Source organism: Doryrhamphus excisus, chromosome 16, assembly GCF_030265055.1.
Source record: "Doryrhamphus excisus isolate RoL2022-K1 chromosome 16, RoL_Dexc_1.0, whole genome shotgun sequence".
NCBI classification, from domain to species: Eukaryota; Metazoa; Chordata; class Actinopteri; order Syngnathiformes; family Syngnathidae; genus Doryrhamphus; species Doryrhamphus excisus.
Genome location: NC_080481.1, coordinates 1518748 through 1532113, shown reverse-complemented (window position 1 = coordinate 1532113; position 13366 = coordinate 1518748). Strand labels below are relative to the sequence as shown.

The following is a 13366-nucleotide window of genomic DNA, read 5'->3' as shown; positions in this document are numbered from 1 at the left end:
AGCTGTGTACCCTGTGCGCAAACCACTCCACCACTGTGCATCTCGTAGAACATTTCCTCCTCATCCCCCTTGCATGTACTCCATCTTTTCAGCTCATGTTAAGAATAAAAGTCGGGACCAACGCCCCCCCTAAATAAATGGCTCTCCCTCCCCGAAATCCAAATCTTACAAGTGAAAACTGACACACATGACAGCGCCACTTATCTCTCCTTTCACACGCGACCCTAAGGAGGATAAGCGTCATAAAAAATGGATGGATGTTTGAGTGCAATCCACTTCTTCAGGTTGAGGGCTGGATGAGCGAGTACACGACTATCTCTATCTGTATTTGTATCTGTATTTGTACCTATTCACCCATTTATATTACCTGTATCCGCCTGCTTCATTCACACCAGTTAGACACCCCTACCCCCGGGAACTGTTTGCTATGCTTGAAGTCAAAATGCAATGCATATATTATATACAGCCCTAAAAATAACCACCAGTTACACTATGAAGATGTCCATTTAAGAAATCAAACACTTGATTATCTATAAAATAAACTAAAATTGATAGTTCATTATTTAGTTAAATGTTTTATTTTTTTGTAAATGTATTATTGGTCTTAAACCAACCAATTACTCGATAAATCAACAAAAATGTCAGTAGAATCCTCGATTCGTAACCTTAATTTGGTTTTGCGAATCCTAAAAACACTGTCAAGCAGTAAACATGGCCGTCAAGAAAATACTAAAATAACAATTGTAACTATTTTACATGTTTTTTCTGGCCGACTGAGTTTTATGTAGACCATTATGATGCCTCAATGAAGTGACTGTTTGGTAAAAATCTCATTTTTCATCCCATTAGTTGCCAAGTGATGGCCGGGGGCAGCTTTTGTGAGGTCACAGTGACTTTGTGAATTCCTGCAGTGCCACATTCATAAGGAAGTGAGCGACAGATGGATGGGAAATTTAAATACACAATGCCTACAGGTATGGTTAGCAATAATGATCAGTTAAACACCGGGGTACACTGAAAGTAGCATATTTTCTTGTGAGTTTGTACCAGAGAGTACATGTACACAGAGTACATCGCTAAATCTAAATGATCTGTATCTGTACTTGAGTTGGCGGCGCATAAACATAACCAGAATTGGGCGGGGTTTAAATATGTACATTATTTTAAATCTAAAATCGACATGGATTGATCAGAAGCTACAATATACAGTAATATGTAATATGTATATAAACCTCGGATATATCGGATTCAATTGTTCCCACTGGTTTTGTCCGATATAAGCGAAATCCGTTATATGCGTATACCGGAAAATGTCCGTTTTACGCATATATCGGATTTATATCCGGTATATGCGTAAATGGGATTTTATCCGTTATAAAAAGGCACTTCCTTGACTATGTTTCCAATGTACCTGGACGCGCAGGCAACGCTGCAAACGCTGCAAATGACGTCGTATAGCGGCGATTGTCACGATTCGGCGAATCGGAGCGCCACGATGCGGCCATCCGATATATGCGAGGGAAATTTCATGGAAATGCATTGGAACGGGACTGGAGATTTTGTCCGAAATAGGCGAAATCCGTTATAAAAAATCCGATATATGCAATGAATTTTTATTGGAAATGCATTACAGAAAAATCGGTTCTTTTTTATCTGTCCGTTGTGAGTGAATTTCCGATATATCCGAGTCCGATATACCCGAGGTTTACTGTATATGATTTATTATTCAGCTATATGTGTACTTTGTGTGTGTGTGTGTAAGTGATCCTCGAGAAATAATCAGCCTTGTTGACTGTATTTTTCTCAAAAGCACAACGTTCCTTACAAGCAGTTTTCTAACTGACTTTATATCACCAGCAAGCAAGCAGAAAAGACAAAAAAAAAAAACACAGTCAGTGACTGATGCACGATCGTGCCCGCTGCCTTGTTAAAAACACAATGTATTTTATGAAACAAGTTAAAGATTGCAAGGTGCATACTGCAAAGTATTGAAAGGGGTGTAATATTCTAGCTCGCTTATGCAAGCTGTACGCGCATAATGCTTGATGCCGCCCTTGTGCAGCATCAAGCATTGTGTGTACCTAATGTTGCGGCCAGTCAATGCAGGTCTGCATAGCGCTGCACAGCATGTTACAGAACAATTTTACCAAGTAACTTTAGATATAAACCAAAATAGAGACAAGCTGAAGAAAACCTAATAAAGTGAAGGCATTGTGTTCTGGTCATTTTTTTGGTGTTGAGGAAAGCAGTTCCAACTAGTTGGTGGGGTCACTTAAGTAAAAAGTTTTGCTTCTCAAAACAATATGCGTTCAAAAGAGTAAAACCAAGACCAAAGACAGAGGAAGAAATAATTTCAGGCAAGAACTACCTATACCGGCTAATTAGATGCGGCCTATTAGCACCTTGTTCACAAGCTGGTATTACACTTGGAAACTGCTATCAAGAATGGAGAAGAAATATTTGGGGCTTAAAGCTGTTAATTATTAAGTCTGACATGGATTGATCAGACGTTGCTATATATATTGTTTATTATTCTGCTATATGTGTACTGTGTTTGTGTGTAAGTGATCCGTCAGACTTTGTTTTTTAATTATTTTTAATGAGCGGTTCAGTACCGCGTTCAGTACTTCAAGTAGTTTTTCCGACTACAAGTAGTTTTTCATATCACCAACCAAAGAAAACAGACGTAAAAAAAAAAAACAGTGACTGATGCACGATCGTGCCCACTGTTTTTTGCTTATTTACATCCAGTCTCGACTTCAGCCGAGGTTGTCACACTGACATCAAACTGGATCAATTGCGACACCATCGCGGCCGTTGCAGGCTACTCCATCTGCTAACTTTTTATACGGGTGCCGGTGACGTCACAGATGCCGGGGCGTTCTCTGGTCAATTTAATCATAATAAACATGAAAAAAGATACATTTGTACACTTGCATTAGCCTTGCTTACTGGGTCTCTTTGACACAAATACATCCATATACATGAACTCCGGTCCATCACTTTTTAGACGTCCGTGTGAAACCCAAACAACAAGAACAATTCCTATTGTTACAAAAGGCTTTGTGTTTAAGTCAATGACAAATTCTCCAGATTCGCTACTTAATCTTTTATGATTTATTTTGTGTTTTACTGTATGTGTCCCATTTAGTAAGACTGCTGTCACATTGTTTATCCATCACAGAAGTTCCAACAAGTATTGAGTATATAAAAAAAATTGCACTCCTCACACATCTTATTTATGTGTAAAAGTCCATTACCAAATAAAGCGGCTCCAAAAACAAAGGCCTTCAGGCCCCACCAGTACCTGGACTCCAAGCAGCCGGTGCGCATTCAGGTTTCATGACACACTCCCAATCTAAGTTGTGAAATTATGGCATCTTTGTCAGCGTCTGTGTTGAGTTTGTCTCCGTGGTGACTGGGTAGGCTCTTTGTCCTTTGTTCTGGCAGTCTTGGGCTGCGTCACTGCTGACTGTAATGGCTGAACACTGCATGATGTCAAACGTCTGCAGTAGTCACACATATAGAGTACACCTTCTACACTCGGAATTAAAAACAAAGCACATCATTCAACCTATTTTCAGTTGTTAAGACTTTTATAGCTGAGCGTGCCTGGTAGCATTTGTTTGGAAAGGGGGGATTTTTTTCTGAAAATAAAGGAAACTAGGGAAATGGTGATCTTTACACCAGAATTTTGATCAGCAGTCCCAAAGTCCCAAGAAAACTACGGAGGGGGTGTTGCTCCGGCAATACCGGAAATGATTTTGTTTTTCGTGAAAGTCAAAGTAGGGGAAAAATACAGGAAAGTATTTCAATGGGAGAGTTCTGTAAAAGGGCAAATACGAGTTTTCCAGGGAAAACTGGAGGGTATTATATTCTTATAAAGGCAATTGTTTATATTTGGCGTCATCTATTTATTCTCTATATTATTTTAATTTTAATTTTAATTTTAATTTTAATTTTAATTTTAATTTTAATTTTAATTTTAATTTTAATTTTAATTTTAATTTTAATTTTAATTTTAATTTTAATTTTAATTTTTTTTATTTTTATTTTTATTTTTTTAAATTTTTTTTATTTTTTTTATTTATTTTTATGTCACTGGTATTATACGGGAGCCAGGCAACGACATTTCGTTGGCTATTTCACTGCTGTGTTTTTGTGCAGTGACAATAAAGGAAGTCTATCCATCCATCCATCCATCCATCCAATTTTAGAAATTAAATAATATTCATTACAGGATTAGAGAAATTAATGTTCAAAAATGAAAAAGACATCAGTGTAAAAAGGCTGCCTTCCATCATCGTTTCCTTGGAGCGACCGTATTCCCATTTTAATTTAATCCGGCACAGCAGGACAAGCTCATGGGGTCCAACTTGGAAACACAAGTTTAATTTCCTGTTCTGATACCTTTCAAAAATGCAGCGTTACAAGCAACTCCAGTCACCATCACCATGGCAACTGAAGTCATCCTAACTATGCAGCAAAACGGATTAAACAACAATTACAAAACAAAACAAAAAAAAAAATCTGCAATTACAGCCGCTACTATGCATATTTGGTAACTGATAATTATTCCTGACAAAGTGGAGATTTGTGTAACGCCGTCAGTTCATGTCGACCTTCTACTCCTCCACTCTGTGTTATTATGTTATTTTTCTATCTTATATAAGAGAAAGGTCATGGAATATCTATTATTAAAGGTTCAGGTCATAAGAGTGTACATTATTAACGAGCACGCCGTCGTCTTTAAACACACACGGGGTGACAGCGATCCAGGTGCCGCGTGTCTTTTAGCTAAACGAACCTCTTGACACTCAAATGTATGAATTACAGAACATAATTTCTTGATAAAGATTTAAAAAAAAAAAATCTAATCTGGGATCTGACAAAAAAAAATGCTGACAATTAAAAAATAATTGAGCTAAATACCAAACACGTCCTTTGAGAGAGGCGGACAAATAATAGCCTCTTGTTGTATTTCCATGCAAGCAAGCCACCTGAGCTGTCAGCATCTCAGGCCCATAAAAGCAGCACACAAGCGCCAGTGCAATGTGAAAGCGCTGTATGGGGCACAGCAGCTAGCTCGGAGACACCTGCCCACCCTTTCTGAATCAGCCGTTTCTGTGGTGACCAGAGTGGTGCTGCTGCTGGTGCTGATGCTGATGGTGGTGGTGCTGGTGGGAGGGGGTGTAGTGCTCGCTGAAAGTGAAGAGACATTACAAATCTGGTGGGAGCAACATGAAGGTAGGGATGGATGGATGGATGGATGGTAAAAGAACATGTGTAACTGATTCCTGGACATCACCATTGCTAACAGATTTGACACTTGGATCCAAAAGGCTGCAGCATCCACATCCACAAGGTGCAAAACATTTAATCACAGTGTCAGCCAGGATCATGTCTCCCTGTGAAACCTCATGCAACCATGAGAAGCTTTTTTTTATTATTATTATTTTTTTTTTTTTAAATAAAAACCCAATACACCTCTGTGCTCTCCATCCGTGGCCTATGTGACATAAGTTCACTGCACAAGTTGCGTCCCCGAAAGGCGGGACCTGCTTGATTCCGTGCAGTTACTGACAATCCGCAGCTGCCATTACACACAAATTACATCCCACGATGCAACAGTGACAAGAATTCTAAAATGGAGGAGAAGCAGCGGAGGTGAACAGTGATTTAGATGACGGATCAGAAGTGAGTTGTCACTTTGTTGTCAAATTCCTCTTTACACAAACAATACAACCGCGTTCAAAGTAACATATTCCATAATGCACGGATAATATTCCGAGTGTGTTCAGTTCTATTATAAAATAAAGCAAATATTCTTGGCAATCTCTCGTCTCAATTAGACAATCTTGTACTACACAGATTGCCTTCTGTGTGTCAGTGCAACAACAAATAAGAACGGATGCAATCATTCTCTTCTGTATCCGAGATGAAAGGCTCACGCTAAGCTGAAGAAAAACAGGCAAAATCTGAAACGTAAACACCTCCAGATTTTCCACAGAAGCTGTCGATTTACTACTGTGTCCACACGCTGTGAGCTACAAAAATGTGTGAGCACATTTGCATTGCTTCAAAATACTCCAGTCCACCATAAGCGCCGCATCACAAATGGCTTCTTGTTTTTCTTATTTCTTTGTTTGGTTTCTAAACAAGCCTGAGGTTGAAAAAAATCCTCTCCTTCAGGGACACATGGATCTAAACACTGGGAAAAGGTATCCTTTTCCCTAAGTCCCAGTAGTCTTTTTCACCTGTCACTCAGGAGATAAACAAACCTTCACGCTCACATAAAAAAAAAAACACCTCCTCCGCTCTCACCTTATAATCGAAGCACCTGTTTCATTAGGAAAACTTTTAGCAAAAGCATTTCTGTTTTTTAAAAATGCACACTTTCTGATGAGGTCATCGCCACAGCGATGCTAAGGCTAAGAAGGAGCGTTTCCATCAAGATGCCGCAGATACTCACCTGCCTCCGTGGCAGCTCCCAGCGACCGAGACGTTGCAGCGAGTGAGTTGCTCAAACTGGACTCATACCAGCAAAAACTGACCAACGACTCACGGCACGCCGCTTCCTTCCCGGTCTCGGAGACGACGAGCAGCTCTGCCTGTTACCGCCTTTCGCCCAACTGTAGCAACAGCAGAGAAGAGGCTGTGGGCTGCTGGCTGTCATCAGTTTCTCTCCCTCTCTCTCTCTCTCTCTCTCTCTCTCTCGCTATCTCGCCCTCGTGTCTGGGAAAATGTGTGTCCATAAAGTTGACTCCATTTGCATGGATTTATGAGTGTGCGTGAGTGTGAAACCGTCTTCCCACAACAACAGTATAAAAAAAAAAATAGTAGAGGTTGTGGGTGAAATGGACTCACCCACCTCATGTTGCCCCCATGTACACCACCTAGCACTCCTCCTGACCATCCCCCCGAACCGCCAACATCCACCCACCCTCTCCTTGCCAGCCTCTCTCAAGCCTGTTCAATATGAGTCATCAGCTTTCAGCCAATCATGGCGGTGGCACGCAGCCTTGGATGAGAATTACACAAGTACTGTATGTTCCTGTGTTCCTGGTAGAAACAAATACACTTGAAAATCACAAGGGCGGGTTTACGAATAAAAAAACATTAAAAACAGAAAAAAGTTTTCACAACAACAATGTAAAAAAAAAATCTTTAGTTGTAGAGCCATTGTCAATCTTTTCCTCTGTGAATCACCACCTTATTATGGTGGAGGGGTTTGAATGATCCTAGGAGATATGTCATCTGTTGCTATATCCTATCCTTACCACTTTCCACAGAGGGACCATCGAGAACCTGCTGACCCGTTGCATCTCCGTCTGGTCTGGGAGCTGCAAGGCCTCTGACTGGATGTTACTGCAGAGAGCGGTGAGGACAGCGGAGAAGATCATTGGGACATGTCATCTATTTATTCTCCACATTATTATTTTTATGTATTTTTTTATTTTTTATTTTTTATTTTTTATTTTTTATTTTTTATTTTTTATTTTTTATTTTTTATTTTTTATTTCACGGGAGCCAGGCAACGACATTTCGTTGGCAATTTCATTGCTGTGTTATTGTGCAATGACAATAAAGAAAGTCTATGTCTATGTCTATGTCTATGTCTATGTCTATGTCTATGTCTACGTATGTCTATGTCTATGTCTATGTCTATGTCTATGTCTATGTCTATGTGCTCCTTGATAGGGAATGTGGTATACCAGGGCCTCACCCTGGAGCCACACCTGAGGAGGGGCTCTCAGGTGAGCACCTAGTGGTCAGGTTTTCACCCATACTTTGAGTAACCCTTGAGTAACCCTTCTCAATCCCACTGACATACCTTCCACAGAGGAAGCAGAAACAAGGACAGTTCCATCACCGTGGCAAAGGTATCCGGCGTGGTCAAAATGCTCCTCAATGGCAAAGCTTTCTCCCCTAGTTCCTCAAGGATCTGGATTTTGGGGCTGTCTTGGTTGACATGTCTCTTCAACATTGCGTGGGAGTCGGGAACAGTACCTTTGCATTGGTAGACCGGGGTGACAAAGGGTGTGTTCCAACTATAGGGGGATCACACTCCTCAGTCTCCCCGGGAAAGTCTTTACCAGGGTACGACCGTTGGTCGAACCTCTGCTACAAGAGGTTCAATGTGGTTTTCATCCTGGTCGCGGAATACTGGACAGCTCTACACCCTTGCAAGGGTGGTGGAGGGTGCATGGATGTTTCCCCAACCAGTCTACATGTGGTTTGTGGTCTTTGAAAAGTGATTAGACCGTGTCCCTCATTGTGTCCTTAGGGGGGTGCTCTGGGAGTACGGGATTGGTGGCTCTTCGGTCCTTCTACAACCGGACCAGAATCTTGGTTCGCATTGCCTGTTTCCGGTGAACGGTGGCGTCTGCCAATGTTTACTTTTGATCAGTCAAATAATTGAATTTGAGCTGATTATTAATGAACCACCAAATTACTCAAATAACACGTTTTTGTAATATGACTTTAATATTATCACTATAGGCTACACCGATTTACTTTTACATTAGCAGGGGCAAAAAAACAAATAAAAGTAAAATTCATACTACTAAGATTGTACAGGTGATATTATTCCTTCTAAAAAAAACACACACACACGAACAACAACCAAGCTAGAAAGTACTTACCAGTATTTCCTCTGGGTGAAAACACATTTTGCTGTGTGAGTTTTTTTTTCCATGTCCAGGTTGTGTCACATTCAAGTGTGAATGTTTACAACTAAATCCGTTATGGTGATGGAACGATTATGTCCCAGTGTCCCTTTTCCAATTGCGATTCTGGACATTTTTTTTTCTTTTGACACGAAAGGTCACCTTCAGTCTAATAGAACAAAAACAAAACAGTGTACTGTACATCCAATTCACGTGTAATTTTCAATAAATTCTTTTTTTAAATATATTTATAAAATACACAATATACTGTATACAAGATTAAATAAGTATATATACAATATACAAATATACAATTTGCAACTAGTAGCGCTGACAACTTAGGAAAACAAGTGACCTCTAAGCAGTTGCAAATCATGCCGAACAGGAAACAAAAAAAAAAAACCAAAATAAAAGCGCAAGACAGAAAAATTAGCTGAAAAATAAGAAAATCCAAAACTTGCCCAAAACGACAAAACAAAAATAAAAAAATATGTCAACTATTTCGCTCCTGCTGAAACGCGAATCAGGTTATTTGATTTCACAAGGGATTCATCAGCATTAGTTACTTACTGAACAACTCAATTTCACACACAAAAACTGCCCATTTGTGATGTCACAGAGGGGCGGACTTCCTTATATGGTTCATAGTTAGGAATCACTTTGGGCATGTGACCAATCACGGTAATAAATAAAATAAATAAAATAAATAAAAATAAAATAAAATAGAAAGTACAACTCAAAAAGTTTTCTGTGCGGGTTATTGTGTGTAGCCGCTCTATAGGAGCTCTTCAATATCATGAGACTAGTCCTGGCATCACGTATACTGGAATACTGGCGTTTTCTTGTTCAAACTCTTCCTGCAATAACTTGACTCCCCAACGGTTATTTTACGGCACATTTTTATGGTCTTTGTGCCTGGCCTTGTGAGCAAAGACGTATTTTGTCATTAAGATCCCATGGCAAACCCAGTCAGTGGGGGCCCTCCCCATCCTCGTACTGCACTTACAAAAGTTTTATTCTCACCTCAACACAAGGTCTTCAATGCAGCACCAAATAAGCCACTTTTTTCCGTTATATGTCAGCTTAAGATGGTAATTAAATAGCCAGGTTTATACACCCCACAAAATAATATTTAAAATACAAATCTTTATCATCTACTTACAAGTGTGAATATAATAAAATTCTCCTATTTCCTAAGCTAAATCAAGTCTTTAAAGTGGAGCTATTATGTTCATTTTTCTGCCCTTTGTAGTGAATTGTGGGCTCCTATAGAGCAGCTACACACAATAACCAGCACAGAAAGCTTTCTAGTTCTTCCAGTATTTCTTTGGATTCCGTGCTTCCTGTGAAAAACGGTCTGTTTTAATGTATTCCATCCACGGCCCGCCTCCAGAGTCTTACCCCAATGTCACCGCTCTGACAAGAATCAGTGCTCTAGCAGCCGTAATATTAGTTCCTCAACTGTGCTATTTTGTCCTATTTTGAGGAAGTATCCCTTGACGGGCTTCCAAAACTTGTCAGTGCAGCAAAACAGACAACATGTCTGCTTGACCCGCTTCCTGGGAAAAGTCGTTAAAGAGCTGTTCCCAATTTTAGCTCCTTCAATCTTAAATATTATAAATCTATCGCTTTCCTCCGGCACTGTGCCTGCAGCTTTCAAGACGGTGGTAATTCGACCTCTACTAAAAAAATCTAATTATTTCTAATTATAGGCCAGTGTCTAACCTCCCATTTGTTTCAAAAATCCTTGAAAAAAACTTAGCAAAAACGTAGCACAACAGCTCAATGATCACATGACCTTGGGTAGTTTATTTGAACCTCTTCAGTCTGGTTTTAGGGTCAACCACTCCATTGAATCGGCACTTGCAAAAGTGACAAATGAGCCAATCTCGGGTATTGGATGCATCGTGTAGTTTATGATAATGTGACTTCTGTGTACCGTCGTGGGACTTGCGGAGTCCCGCAAGGATCAGTGCTTGGCCCTCTTTTGTTCAATATTCATATGAGCCGCCATGCAACATCATTCACAAACATAAGATTAGCTTTCACTGTTATGCCGACGACATTCAAGCTGTATGTGCCAAGGCGTGTCCCAAGCAATGGGACACGCCTTTTTACTATTGAAACTCAACAAAACTGTTGATTATTGCCGCAGCTAAACTGAGTTGCCTGTTTAAGGACACCACTCTGAGTTTTGATATCATTTTTGACATCATTACCTAAAGTGACTCGGTAAAAAATCTTGGTGTGTGATATCCGATTGGATTCGATTTACCTATGATTTCCATATTTTTCCGTTTTAATCTTTATCAGGGACAGTTCTAGGGATGCACAGAATCTTAAAAGGGTTTTATACATTCACGTTATACATTAGCTGTGTGTCCAGCCTTTAACCTTCAGAAGTGGACTTTGTCATGAAATATCCTACATCCAGATTTTAATAACCAACCAACGTTATATTAATCTTTGCTTGACTGCATTTTGCTCATTTGCATACTAACAGTGATTTGAAGATTACTGCCCAAGCGTGGAGCCGGTCCCAAACTTTATTGTTCACGTGATCTGAAAAGATGCAAGGAGGATGAGGATCACAAGCACGCAGCCTGGATTAGCCTGCTGCTGTGTTTAATGTGACAGCAACAGAGGTGGTCTACATGGTATTGTGGCCTCTGATATCTAGTGGACCCTGTGCATTTAAAGGCAATGAGAGGCGTTCATTTGATTGGTTAAGATGACACTCGACTGTGTTAAACCCTCTAATGCCTTTTCTCCTCCGTCTCTGTCGACATTTGCACTGGTGGGCGGGACGGAGGCACGGGTGCGCCACGCTGCACCGGACTGCGCTGCTCACAAAAAAGCGCAAGTCGAGCCCATTTTGTTTGTTTACTTACGACACATTATTATATTACATTACCGAATATAAAAATAATATAATATCTCATCTCCTAATCAGCCCACATATATGATATGATGTGATTTGTTATGCTGCTTGCTTGGCTTGCAGGTGACTTGTTGGCAGGCAGGCAGACTGGAGGCTTCCGTTGCTTTTAAGTCACATCGACTGTAGATGCATCCTACGTGCACCCAAAATCAATAATTCAAAAAGGCTTGATTCAAAGGACAGACAGCCATTTGGAACCAAAAATAGCTCAATGAAGAAAACAAGGAGGCAACCGTCAGCACTCATGCAACAGGAAGTGGACACAACAGACCTCTGCAGCAACTGTGAGATTGTACATACATAATATACATGGAAAGCATTTATACACGTTGAACTTTAATGTTCTCATATCAATGACTATGAATTGTGTCATTTTATTTGAACGAAATAAAAAAAAATAATAAATAGGTTGACAGGATGGTTTCCAGGTATGAAGAACCGAGTTGAATTATGGACAAGGACCATAATTCCACATTGAGTTAAATTAGGTTGCCAAGCAGATGGAGCATTAAGTCATCATAGCCTGCTGTCACCCCTCAGGAGCCTCATCCATCATCTGCTGATCTGTCTCTGCATACCTCCTCTCATCAAGGGAATGAAAGCCTTAATTGGAAATTGTGTTAATTCTGCCGCATGTTAGAAATTTGATACACATCCGCTTGTAGCACCCATGTGTGGTAATTGCAGGGTAATGGCAAAAGATAAGGGGACGGGGGAATACAATGGACCAGTGCAGGTTTGACTACTGGAGTCATGTTTTGGCTTAAGCGGAAATAAATACCATAGACCAACAATAAGTACTTTTTTCAAGACTTGTTGAAAAAAATACACATTTACAAAATAAATGACTTACACTTCAACTTTAGCTAAACATTTCTCCTTTTCTATTTAAACCTTATTTTGATTTAAAATATTTAGTATTATGGTGGACGAGTGGTTAGCGCGCAGGCCACACAGCTGGGGGATCCGAGTTCGATTCCACCTTCGCCATCTCTGTGTGGCGTTTACATGTTCTCCCCGTGCATGTGTGAGTTTTCTGGCGCCCCTCTTCATCGCCGATCTATATAGCTTGCAATGCTACTTATATAAATAATAACTACAATGGCATTGTTTGTACTGTTGTCTTTCATTTGTAAGACTCAATTGAAATGGTTAACAACACGGCGGAAGAGTGGTTAGCGCACAGGCCACACAGCTAGGAGATCCGAGTTCGATTCCAACTTCGCCATCTCTGTGTGTAGGGTTTACATGTTCTCCCAGTGTATGCGTGAGTTTTTTCCGGGTACTCCGGTTTCCTCCCACATTCCAAAAACATGCTAGGTTAATTTCGGCTATCAAAAGATGTAAAATTTTATCAGATTAATCACAGTTTTTAAAATTAACTAATCATGATTAATCACCTTTGTGACTCCAAATTGTCCATAGGTATGAATGTGAGTGTGAATGGTTGTTTGTCTATATGTGCCCTGTGATTGTTTGGTTGGCCACCAGTCCGGGGTGTACCCCGCCTCTTGCCCGGAGACAGCTGGGATAGGCTCCAGCATGGTATTATGGTTAATGTTTAGTTTAGTTTCGATATGCTGATATTGTCAAACTCACAATTTCCAATTCCGATACTGATTTGTGTAACATCACATATTTTTACTGAGCAGCGTATCTCAATTATTTTCTGTCATACCCCCCCTAAAGGAACAAATTTTTTATGCGCCACCTTGATTTGAAATACTATGAAACTGCTAATATTTATTAATTTATC

The 13366-nt window shown here is 40.1% G+C and overlaps 1 protein-coding gene across 2 annotated transcripts in view; it reads right to left on the bottom strand.

The window, feature by feature from the left end:
* The window catches only part of LOC131104564 (prickle-like protein 2), a 31621-nt gene extending 24729 nt beyond the window's left edge, over positions 1-6892 (bottom strand). For both annotated transcript variants that reach the window (XM_058051877.1, XM_058051878.1), the window contains exon 1: positions 6473-6892. The gene's annotated coding sequence lies outside the window, so the exon portion shown is untranslated. The remainder of the gene's footprint in view (positions 1-6472) is intronic.
* Positions 6893-13366: the final 6474 nt, after the last annotated feature.